We start from the raw sequence: 13,048 nt of genomic DNA on the forward strand, positions 1-13,048 counted from the left end.
GGATCATTGAATACAGCTGTAAACTTAGAAAATGCTGCCTTGTGCTAAATATAGAATTATCATACCACTTGTAAGATCTCATATAAGTGAAAAGAGGTGCAAAAGTTGTACACTTGTGTTCAGTGTAATTTCAAGTTTAAATCCTATTACTTTTCTTAGCTCAAGTCTGTTCTTGGATGTAGGTGTAATTGGTCATTAATGCAGGACACACTGCTCTTAGGCAAAAAGGTAATTCATCTCATATTAGCGCCTTTATTTCAAAGACATAAAATACTTCAAGTCAGATGAAAATGAAGTGTTTAAAAAATCCCACACGGTGAATCACTGATCACTGCCATACTTACTCCATTTCCGAGCTTGAAGGATATTATTTACTTTTAAAAGCATTCAAAGATTTCATCTGTGATGAGATAACCACCTTATGCTTTGAAAGGAAATGTGGAGCAGCTGAAGTTCCATCATGTCTGAAAAGTACTGAGGTGACAAGAGAGAGCAGTAATTAGAATTTATACACACTGCAGGGTGCCAAATAAGAGTGGAGTAGCAGCTGATGAGAAAAATGGTTTAAGAAAATAGCCAGATTAACTGAATTGTTGATACAATGACAGGTATCACCAAAGCACAAAGGTATAGTGCTCTGATCAAGTGCAGTAGGGATGTGCATGTTCCAGAGAATTTATGCCAATACATTCAAGCTCTTCTGCTGTAATCAAATAAATGCTCAAAAGATTTAAGTAGAGTTAAGTATATTTTTAAAATAGATTCTTCAGTAGACTTTCCCAAAGCATCCTATATGCTGATAAATCCATGCAAGGTACATAGTCACAGTTATTTGCATTTTGGAGACAAAGAAATGGAAATACAATGTAAAATTATAAATCCCAGATTGCAAGAAAAGTTCTGAGGTAGAATTTAAGTTCTTATCCAACATGTCTTCTAATACATATAAGAGGAGTGGAATTATGACTTTTCCCCAAGAAACAGCAATTGAACTATTCTAAATATAAACAAAATAAAAAAAAAAAAGAAAGTATGAATTGATTCTCAAAGGATTAATCTGCTGTCAGAGTTTAAATCCTGCTTGATGTTGTTACCCGGAGTTATCAGAGACTTCTATACTTCTATTTATTTTGCATTTTAGCACAAATTCAAATTAATTTAGACTAAGAAATATGAAATTACAAGCAGCTAATTTTAGGCTGATTTCAAAAATATTTGGGCCATGGTTTGTATATATGAAGGTGAGAAGCATCCAGTGGCTTTGAGTTCACCAGCCTTCTCTGCCTTTGTGAACAGGATTGCTGTCATGGTAGAATGAAGGATACTTTGTTTCAGTGGGAGCCTTATTTTTGAGAGTTTTTTGAAGGTGAATGGATTCTGAAAATTATTAGGCTTATGGCAAAGACTCCCAGTATCAGTCTTGCTCCATAGCTCCTTCATATTCAAAGCTAGGACAAGACTGCTGAACTGCATTATCACAGTGCTTTAGTGAGTTACTGAGCTACTTATGGAGTGTGGATCCAAACAAAAGAGCAAATGGCACAAGGAATTGGGCTCTTTCATGATGCCAGTTTTCCTGTTGAAAAAAATAGTTGCAATTGAACCAAGTTTTTAATACAAACCAAACAATTTCTGAGAACTAGTGAGTGTTGTGGGTTTTTTATGCAGGAAATATGAAAGTGGCAACTTTAATGGATCAGGTATGGTTTTTATTAAAAAGTATTTGTCATTTTATTTCAGTGGAAAAATCAGCTTTTGTTTCTTAAGTTTAAACACTTAAAAAAGCCCTTAAAAAATCAACAGAACTGCCCAAATAAATCCCTCCTACACATATAAATGTCAATATGAAATTAAAGGTTTAATTTAGTTTTGTTGGGCATTAACAAATTCTTGACACTTCCCTTCTCACAAATTTTTGTGATTTAATTTTTTTTTCATAAAACAATCAACCAATTTTTTGTATTTTTAATTGAGCAGTGTATATGATATGAAAAGAATACTAGTGCTACGGTTCTGAAGCTGCTGGTGAACTTAGAGAAAGGGAATTTGGATTTGAGGGTTATGAATTCAGCTAATTTTGAAACTTGTGCAGCTTTGAACAAATCACCTTCATTTCTTGTTCTTTAGCTGTCCAAACACGAAAGGAAAATAAATGCTTTCCTTGCTCCAGGAAATGCTGAAGTTCAGATGAAAACTACTGGAGAAGGACAAAACACTGTGTAATATTAGCTTTGGTAATCCTGGTTAGCCCATTTGTTTCTCAGAAAAACTGTAACAGAACTGAATTGCCTCTGTTCTGCTATTTGTATTTCCTCAGTGTTTTCTTTTCTGTCTCCAAACTGAACAATTTCAGCTGTTGCTAAAGGGTTTAAAACTCTTGATTTGTGGCAATAACTTCCACAAAGATGCATTATAGGCGCTGAAGTGATTATCTTGAATGGGCAGAAAAAGACAACCTAACTGGCAATTGCATTCCAGTGTCTGCCCCTCAGCACAGCACCTGCTTTACTAGCTTACTACTCCATCCCAGGGAGCTTTATTCATTAGGAAGGGCCATTCAAGCATTTAATGGTGCTCTTTATTTTGAAACAGCTTTATTCAGTCCTATCTGTCTTCTAGGCTTCTTCTGTTGAAGCAAAATCCTTTAAAAGGATGTTGTTTTTCTATGACTTTTCAATGAGCTCCTCCTTTCTCTCCTCAGTAGCTTTGCTGCCCCTTACCTACAGGTGGAAAAGGTACCAAATAAAGCAAAATCGCAGCCTTTTCTATAATTATTTTTTAAATCTCAAGGCAAAATATGAAGAGAATCCAGCTTGTTGTTGCATATACCAAAATGATGTTGTAAAGCTTTGTTTTATAACACCTAGAATGCCTCAGAGGATTTTAGCAGTATGTACATTATTTAATTTGTATGATTTCTAGGAGTTTGGAACTTGTACTAGATTATACCTACAGGCACATTCTAATACTACAAGTAACCAATTATTTTGGTTTTAATAGAATTTGAAAACTCTCAGAAATACAGCCCCTGAGCATGAGGAATAAGATGCTTAGAAAATCCTAGGAGATAAATTAATTTAGAATGAAACCTGAGTCACAGTGCAAATAACACATGGGTAAGAACAATGACAATAATATAGTCAAATGAAAAAAACTAGCCATTTCATTGGAAAAAAAAAGAGGCAAAATTAAAACATTAATTATTGAAGATCCACATATAACTTCACCTCTTCATAGACTTGTGCATGGACAGCATGATTAAGCTACGAGCTTAGTCCTGTTGTGGGAAAAAGTGCATGTGAGAAAGTAGGAGCATTGTCATTCAACTACTACATTTCTACCTCAAATACCCAGCTGAGCCAGTAAAGAATAAGTTTAATTTCTCTGGACCTAGAGATTGCATCTCTAGGTGTAAAATCATCATCTGGATGTAAAAGTTCCAGTGGCAAAGTCTTGTGAAGTAAAATCTTTTTACTGTTCAGCACTATTAATGTTTTTCTGCTGAATTTTAGCTTTTGGAGTTTAGTTCAAGCTATATAAGTAATGGTTCATGTTTATTTTTCACTGGTAGTTTCTGAATATCACCCAAGTCTGAATCCTGGCTGCGCCAAATTTCCTGTTGTCATGCACAGAATACTTTTGGGCTTCCAAATTATTGATTTTAGGCTTGGAAGGCTCAGTCCTGATCCTTTTTAAATTGGCTTAATACTGTTATCAGAATGGTCTTTAAGCTGGAGGAAACATCCTATTAAATACGCAAAGATAAATTGCCTCCATGTTTTGTTCATTTTAGGCTTCAGTTTTCTTTCTTTAAAAGATTACTGTCTGTCAAACCATATTCAATTGTGGGTCCATTTCCCTACGGGTAAGGATAGGATATACTTTCAGTATGACTATTCCAGTCCGGTAAGTTTAGAACTTGACTAACACACTCCAATTCCCATGTTTTTGTTGCATTCTTTGCTGTTGTTCAAAGTATTAGCATGTGCTCTAATTGGAAGCAAGATATCCTTTACAAAATACTCTGAAAAAATATATGGATTTGTAATTATTTGTAATTATTGTGCAAGAAATACTGTTTAGCTATATGCCATTGCTGTGTGGTGTTAATACGTATAACTCAAAAAGTATTTATAACATTTTTATTTTTTTGTGCTTCTTGAATGAAGAATAATTTAAAAAAGTTAATAATATGTGCCAAAGTGAAAGGCTAATAATTGTCGGTTAACTTTTGTGTGACTATCCCAATTTTCCAACTAGTCTGAAATTAAATTTATACTCAAGACACCAAACAAATTATATATTATGAAGATAGGCCAGGTTTTTTTCTTAATATAATGTTATGAAATCTGTGATGTTACATAGGGGATAAATTTACTGGAGAAAGCAACAACTTTTTCTGGGATAAATGAGTCTGCTATGTCCTGTAGCAAATAAAAGCAGATTTTGCTATATCATCATTGATGGAAATAACCATGGAGATAGTATAGAGGGGAAAAAAAGATCTCTTTTTATGTGATATAAAGTCTTTAAAAATGTATTGCAAGCCCTTTACATGCTTGAAATGGCTGAAAAAAATACTGGTCAGCTGTTACTTCTCTCAGATATGGGTTATGGCAGCCAGCTTCTGGTGAAATTCTTATTCAGAAGCAAGTGGGCACCTGCACTATTTCTCTCCGTTTAAACTGATTAATTTCCACCTCTGTATCTAACTGCAAGCCATAAAGCCCATAGATAATATGGAAATATTATTCTATAATTCTGTGGCCAGTTTCAGCTTTGAAGAAGCGAATGGGGGTTTCTACTTCTCACTGAATAGACTCAAAGGCAATTATTTTTCCGTTCTGCTTCCTGTAGTCACTTATCCCTACTGACTGCAAAAAACTCAAGAGTGCCACAATGTTTACTAGTACTGTTTAAGTCAACCTCTAATAAACATGGGCTTGAACTTGTACACTGCAGCTTAGGAAACCAGATCATCCAGGGGAAATCTGAAAGCTTCATCAACTTGTCCTAAATTCATAACAACAGTTAGGTTATGTTTCTGACTGTGATTCATGTTTTGCCAGATGGGTACAAGCCATCATCTGCCAAAAGCACAGCATGTTTCATTATGAAATACAGTCCACAGTAGCATGTCAAAGTGCTTCTGACTGAAAAATAGACAGTGTTGGAGATTTATGCAACCTTTCCACTTTGCATTATCTGTTTAGATCAATGTAAGTGCTGCAAGGAATCAAACGGATCATTTCCATTTGAATATTAAGATTAACACCAAGAGATTATTTTGTTTATTGGCATGTATTGGTATCTCCAAGTAGAAATCTGTGCATATTCACAGGCCAGGAAAGGGATTTCCCTACATTGCGTTTGGCTGGTGCTGCTTGTTCTACAACACACAGAAGCTGTTGCTTTCTAGGGTTATTAATACATGGAACTAAGTCATTCACAGATAAAAAGATTTAAAGAGGTATTTTAGGCATCATCTTTATAGTGGCCTAGAGAATGGAACTGACTGTTGTCCAGTGTATTGTTACAGAACTGTGCAAAATAATTTAGATAAAAAGCCTGGCTGAGATTTGTACTTCTCTGTAAATTCTAGTCATTCTATGCTGTTTGTTCAGCAGCTTCTTTTCTTCATCACTGGATTTTGGCAAAGAAATTTCATCTAGTTTATCTATAATAATGCAAAAAACCTAAAATCACTTAACAACAAACCAAACCAAATCTCTTTTCATTTCTCTTTGTGAATCAAAATCAGAACATAAGTCTGGTTCCTAAACCAATGAGGCTGTTCAGTAACTCAGAAGATGGGTTGGATCTGTCTGTATTCAATCTCTCCCTAGTGAAGCTTTGCATGAAAACATTTGTCATTTCATTTCACATAATTTACATCAATGAAACGTGGAGATGCCAACAGTTGTTCCATATTTTTTTGTCACTGCAGCAGATTCAATAGGGTGCTGCTTTCCTTCAATATCATTATTAGGGGAAAAAGAAAAGTGAGAAATGAAGATGAATTTCAGCGCTCAAATTTTGGATTTTTGCATTTTTTAACTTTTCTTAGAAGAGCAATATAAGGTGGGAATATTTGTGGCAAGACTGAATCCTAAGCATGTTAACTGCATTTCTTCCCTTGAAGTTCTTCCCTGATTCTATTTGGGCTCAGCTACCATGATGTATATTAGAGTTTTTAAGGAAAAGCAAATGAGCAATCACTCTTGGAAGATAGAAGTGACAGTACAGATATTTTCACCGTGATTATGAAGAGCCATGAGATTCTAATTGATTGGAACACTGTATTTGGCATGGTCTCTCATATTAGAACAACTACTATCCTAAATACTATCCTTTCTGTTTCTCTTTATGCTTTGTCAGGGAAATAAAATACAGTATGAACAGCCCATAACAACACCTATGGGAAATGATTAGATTGGTTGCAGTGTCTAAGCAGATGTTCCTAGCTCCTTCATTAGTACCTTTTTATTCACTATTATTAATTTTCTGAATGTACAGCTAGAATTCTGTCCTCTGTAGCAGAAGGCTTAGATTGTGGTGGAGCAGTTCCTTTGCCTCATATGTTTTGATCTCCACCTGAAGATTACCCCATGGTTTCCCAAATTGCATGGAGTAATGGGAGCAGATTTAGGTTTCTTTGGAACCGGTTTACTAGCTGATCCTGTGTGGAAAGTGAACAGCACAGAAGTGTCTTTTGTCAGGGACAAGTAAAACTTGTGCAGTGGTTTGAAGAGAGGTTACTCAATGGTACATTGTCTAGAAGGTGCTGGGAGACATGGCAGTTATGTCGATTGGATTTAGCCTTGATTCCTTCTTATTTTTTGTTAACACTAGTGACTATTATTGCCATGCAGCTGTCATGGTGCTGAATTAAGCAAGCAGTAGTTTACTCTAGGGCCAAGCAGTCTGCCAGTGTTTCTAGTTTAATATACATTCTTTGCTGTATTCAGAGGAATGTGTAATGAAAATCACTGTTAGTTGCAAGCTGTCTACAGTGAAGAATGGGAAATACTGTGGTAGAGTGTCAGCTTACTGCAAAGGAGGGCTACACCATGACACATCAGAATATCAAATGCATTACAGATCTGTTTAAATTTTTCTGTCTTATCAGTACTTAATCTCCAGCATTGTAACAAAAAAGAGTGTGGAAGAGAGGTGCTAACTTCCTTTTCTTAAACATAATAATAAAAGGCTGTCCATGGCTTAGATGGGTGTATTCATAATTGGATTAAAAACTGTCTGGATGGATAGGTCCAAAGAATGGTGGTGAATGGAGTTATGTCCAGCTGGGGGTTGGTGATCAGTGGTTTTCTTCAAGACTCAGTATTAGGGCCAGTCCTGTTCAATATCTTTATCAATGATCTGGATGTGGGGATCAAGTGCACCCTCAGTCAGTGACAGGTAACACCAAGTCGGGTGGGAATGTTGATCTGCTGGAGGGTAGGAAGGTTCTGCAGAGGGATGTGGACAGGCTGGATCAGTGGGCCAAGGCAAATTGTATGAGGCTCAACAAAGCAAAGTGCCAGCTCCTGCACTTGGGTCACAACAACCCCATACACTGCTCCAGGCTGGAGAAGAAGGGTTGCAAACCTGTCCTGTGAAAAAGGACCTGGGGTGCTGATCAACAGCCATCTGAACATGCGTGTGTGTGTGCCCAGGTAGCCAAGAAGGCAATGGCATCCTGGCCTCCATTAGAAATAGTGTGACCAGCAGGACAAGGGAAGGAATTGTCCCCCCTGGACTTGGCTCTGATAAGGCCGCACCTTGAATCCCATGTTCAGTTTTGGGCCCCTCACTACAAGACAGACTTGAGGTGCCAGAGTGTGTCCAGAGAAGGGCAGTGAAGGTGGTGAAGGGTCTGTAGCACAAAACTTATGAGGAGCAGCTGAGTGCTGATCCTGGAGAAAAGGAAACTCAGGGAAGACCTTAACACTCTCTACTACTTTGTGAACGGAGGTTGCAGTGAGATGGGGTCAGTCTCTTCTCCCCAGTGATAATTAGTAGGACAAGAGGAAATGTTCAAGTTACACCAGGGAAAATTTAGATGGGACATTTGGAAAAAATTCTTCACTGGAAGGGTTTTCAAACATTGGAATGGGCTGCCCAGGGAAGTGGCTGCGTCACCATTCTTTGAGGTACTTAAAAGATGTGTAGCTGTGCTGCTCAGGGAGATGGTTTAATGGTGGACTTGGCAGCCTTAGGTAAGTCATTGGACTTGGTGACCTAGATAGCCTTTTCCAACCTAAACAAGTCTACAATTGTATAATCCTAAAGTAAATCAGAGGATGGAAAGGCAGCCAGCACCTATCAACTCAAGAAACAATGTTAGGGAGTGACTCCATGGAGACTGGGTGGTGGGTGCTTGTGGTCCTGATCAAAATAGTTTCAATATAATCATCTGATTGGATATGCCTGCTGCTTTCCACTGCATTATTCTTTAGATAAAGTGGATTGGCTTGTGATCTTTTGTCATAAGAAGGGGTTGGAAGTTCTGCCAGTGATTCCCTATAGCCATATAGTAGTGCATTTAAGTTGTTCCCTCTAAAGTAGAAAGAATGAGGTTTGTCCTGTTGATCTGTCTCCAAATTTTTAATCTCTGCTCCAGAATTTTCTCAGGTGGCAGAGGGGGTTTGTTTGTCTAATGATGTCAGTGGAGTCGTCTGCAGACTTGCAGTCTACCTGCTCCTTTCCCTATACGTACGGCTCTGCATCACTGCACAAGTGTCCTTCCTGCCAGCTATCTATGGGGCAATGGCACAAGTCTGAGCTCTTTTTTGTAACATCTCCCATAATTCAAATTCCATAGTTCATAGTTCCGTAGTACTCAAGATAAACACCATACTGAATATGCAGATCTTTTTATTTTTTGGTGAATTCTGTAAAAACCTGTGAGTCGAGCTGGAATTGTTTGAGACAACAGTATATCATTGTGTGGGGATTATTTCCCCTTAGGAATAAAAATGACTTAAAAAGCGATAGAATTTTCTAGCATGTCAGAATTATAATTACTGCAACAAAACGAGGCCCTAATTACCTCTAATCCATCCTATGTCTACCAAATGTAATTTGAATTTTAGGTGCTGATTCTGGCCATCTGTACTGTGGGCAGAACAAGATGAGCCTAGGGTTGTATATTGAGATGACTGAAAGGTGCAAAGTAAACAATATCAAAAATGAAAAAGAAGCCTGGAACTTTGAATAGGCTCCTGGGATCTGACTCATGCTTTCTGCTTGACAGTGGCCTTTTACATTAGTCTAAATATGTGATATGAATATTCATGAGCAATCCTGATGAAACATGCCACACAACTTTTCAGCTGTGCTTGTATATTCTCCACCTGGTTCCTTAAAAATGCTGTTGGTATGCTGTTAGATTGTAGGTTATTTTACTCATTATGATGGATTGAATGTAGTGTTTCAAGAGAGATATAATAATCAAGAGATTTTTCTTTTCTTATGCACCTGTACTTGCCTTCCAGATATCATTCCTTTGAAGTCTTACAGAATTTCAGTGGAGATCTTTAACAAAAGCTTGATTTTTAAACATGTGAAAAATTACTAATTCTTTTACAAGACTCAATATAAGACTAGTTATGATACATGGAAACATAGTGAGACTTTCTATTAATAATTGCTTTGGATTTCTACTGTACAATGAAATGGACAACAGTCATTCACTCCTAACAGAAATATTCTTTTTTTACAATGGAAAAGAAATTCTTAACCTTTTCTGCAGCTCATTGTGCTGTGCTTCCTTGGATTCTCGCTTGGTCTCCCTTTTTGCAGTTCTTTTCGTATCTATATTGCCAGAATGCTGCTGTCCCCTAAACCACTTTATTATGGGGCTGGGTGACTGCCTGTGCTAGATAAATTCATTGTCAACAGCTGGTATGTCTCCTTTGGGATCATATTGGTGATCACTACTGTGAGATGATTTTTCTTTAGTGTTTAATCTCAGGGAGACCAAGAACTGTTCCTTAGCTTCCCCTCAGTTACACAGTCTCCTGTATTCCCCTTTTGTTTTTGTAGCCTTTGTGTTTTGTTTTGCCTGGAATTCATGATTCTATATGAGGATTTCAAAAATAGCCTACTTTGAGTTAATTGAACCTGCTAAACCACATCAAATGATTCAAAGATCACTCATTATGAAGTATGTGATATGTATAATGTTTTTTATTATCATGTATTCCTTGCAGGTACAGCACACAAAGCTGCATATTTTCCAGTTTTCTGCAGCTATGGAGGATTTAAGCCCTCATGGAGTTTGGGTCTGCTCCTTGCTTCTTTTGCACAGTTCACCCTAGCCCCTGGAAACATGCATGGCTCAGAATTACATCTGAACAGAGAATTTGATGTTGTCAAAGTTAAATATCTCAGTCCTTTCATTTTTGTTACAGGTGAGATCTAAAGCTCCCATTACCTGTGTTCTTTGTCAGCTGCAATTTTGTTGTCCTTCCAGAGAAGTAGAAGACAGTGTTGTCAAGGTCACTAATGCTATGTACCAAAGTGTTGACTAACCAAACCTGGTACTTACCTAGATGATGAAGATGTTTCTTGATTTCCACATCTAAATTTTAATCTTCTTTTAACTCTGGAGTAATTAAGATACAATTGTGCTTCTGACAAGTAGGACTCAAAGCAGTTTCTAAATTTAGTTACAATTAAAGACAATCCAAGAAGATATTTCCAGTTGGCTATCTTCCATCAAATGTCAAGTTAAAGTGAGTACTGGTTTTATTAACCAAAAAGGGGGAGGGGGAGCAGAAGGAGAGAAAAAATTATTCAGCTATTATTTTTTGTGAAAATATTATATTAAATTGAAAAATAAGCTTTTGTAAGCTTCACCAAAATGCAGAAAACTGCCATGTAATTATTTAAATTATTAAAGTTAATACAAGTGTGTAGGGTACAGGCTACACAAGAACCAACAATCCTGTTTTTCAGAGCAGCATAGCTCCTGGACTGTTTTTGACCCACAAGGCAAGAGTGGAATTCAATCCAAAGCAATGAAAAATTACAAAGATAACATAGTAAGTATTTAGCATATCTATGGCTGTCTGCTTTGGAAAAAAAAAGATCATTATATTTGTGTCCAAAGCTTTAAAGTATGAGTCTGTGCTGAAGAATGATGGCACCATCCTAAAAGATCTGTTTTTTTGTGTTCAAATTTAGATTACCTGACTCTGAGATGACTTATTAATGGGGTTTGATGGTATTCATCAGGCATTAAAATGACATGACTAATTTAGTGAGAACAATTAAAAGACAAAGGTGGGGGATAGTAGGAGAATGTAGTGACTTGAATTTAAAAAATCTAGTTTTATTTGTCTGTATTTTATTTGGCAATTTTGTGGGAGAGAGATGAAGAAAATCTGTGCTTAGATTTGAACTTTAAATCAGCTCTGTTACCAAGTTGCTCTGGCAGATATGGTCCATACTTATTTTAAAAATATTTAAATGGGTGTACTGGGATTCTAAAAATCAGCTACATCCGTTTAGCTCCTAGAATAGAGTCTCCAAAGTAGAGCTCATGGAAGAGATTATGGAGGAGGGTAAGCTCTACATAGAGAGGAGCACAGATCATGTCACAGAAGTGGGCTGAAACAGGTGATACAAATGTTCTACTACAGAACCAAAGTATCTGAAAGAAACTGGTTTTGAAACTAATTTAACAGGTTCAGCATAGAGCTTTCTGCTGATATCCACTCCATTGCCTGTGATCCTTCAGGTGAAGGCAGAGCAATAGTATCTCCTAACAATGGGTTCACAGCCATGGCAGGTGACAGGTGAGAAGAAGAAAGCAGTGTAGAGAATATTGTCAGGGTTGGCATCCCATTAGAGAAAACAAGCAAATGAATAAACCTCCCAAAAAGTTTAGTTTAATCTACACTACTGGTTTGGATTTGCTGTGATTCCTTAAGTCCATGTCTGCAAAAGAGTAAGTGTCACCTAGTCACTGGAAGACTAGGAATGGGAAAACCTATAGACTGGTTAAAGGAGAAACACCTGAATTTTTATAAAATTGGATTATGAAGTCTCTAATTTGACTATGCTTGGATGTCACCCTGCCTCTTTACCACCTGTGTATCTCTGGAATGACACATAACAAGACTGCTGTGGTTGGATCATGGCAGTTTTCTGAGGCCGCTGCTCTGCATGTCGCTGTGGCAGGACAGACTGTACCTACAGCAGACTCTTGAAGTCTGTGGAGAAACCATCATCCCATTCCTTCAGGACATTGGGGCTTCATCTTGGGTAAGCTGAGACTCTCCTGATCAGCCTCTGAAAAGGCTGTAGCTGAAATAACCTCCTTAGTTCTGGTTCAGCTTAGGCACTACACAAGACATCAGGCAGAAGACTCACTGGAGATGCAGCCAGAGTCAGCTCAGAGTCTCAGCAATCAGGGAAGTCCATGGTTATGTGACAGGTCCAAGGTCAAGTTGTAGCAAATCAGGATCAGGCCCAGTGAGGAGGGGCTTGGATACAGCTCAGTCATGGCAGGGATGTGGGAATGGGCCAGCAAGGCCAGACAGGGACAAGACCAGGGCAAAGCTGTACTTACTGCTGGAATGTGCATTTCTTGTTCTGAATTAATTGGTTAAATTCAGTCATAATATGTGTCTCATAGCAGCCAAAAGCAGACAGGTTCTCATCCCCTCAGAATACTTATCAAATTTTGAAAAGCTAAGGTGGATGCAGTACTCGTCTGCCCAAGCAGCCGTGACCTTGCAGTACATTAATGTGCTGTGTTTACACCATTAATTTAGCTTTAACTGCCTTGCATTTGACTTGAATTTCCAGATTGCTTGTTTGCTTTGTGCTTTTTTGGCTCTCACTGCAATTCTGTCATTGGAGAAATGAAGTAAAGTGATTAATGACATTTAAATTAATTAAAACAATCAATTAATTAAATTAATCCATTTAAATTAATTAAGTCGATTAGTAAAATTAATTCCAGGAACTCAGATTCTGCTGCCTGCTTTAACTTTGTGTCCTTGGTACCAGGGCACTTTGTGCTGGACTGTCTTAT

This window comes from Pseudopodoces humilis, chromosome 7, assembly GCF_049639895.1.
Source record: "Pseudopodoces humilis isolate 2021_Gansu_Grassland_sample_001 chromosome 7, ASM4963989v1, whole genome shotgun sequence".
Classification (NCBI taxonomy): Eukaryota; Metazoa; Chordata; class Aves; order Passeriformes; family Paridae; genus Pseudopodoces; species Pseudopodoces humilis.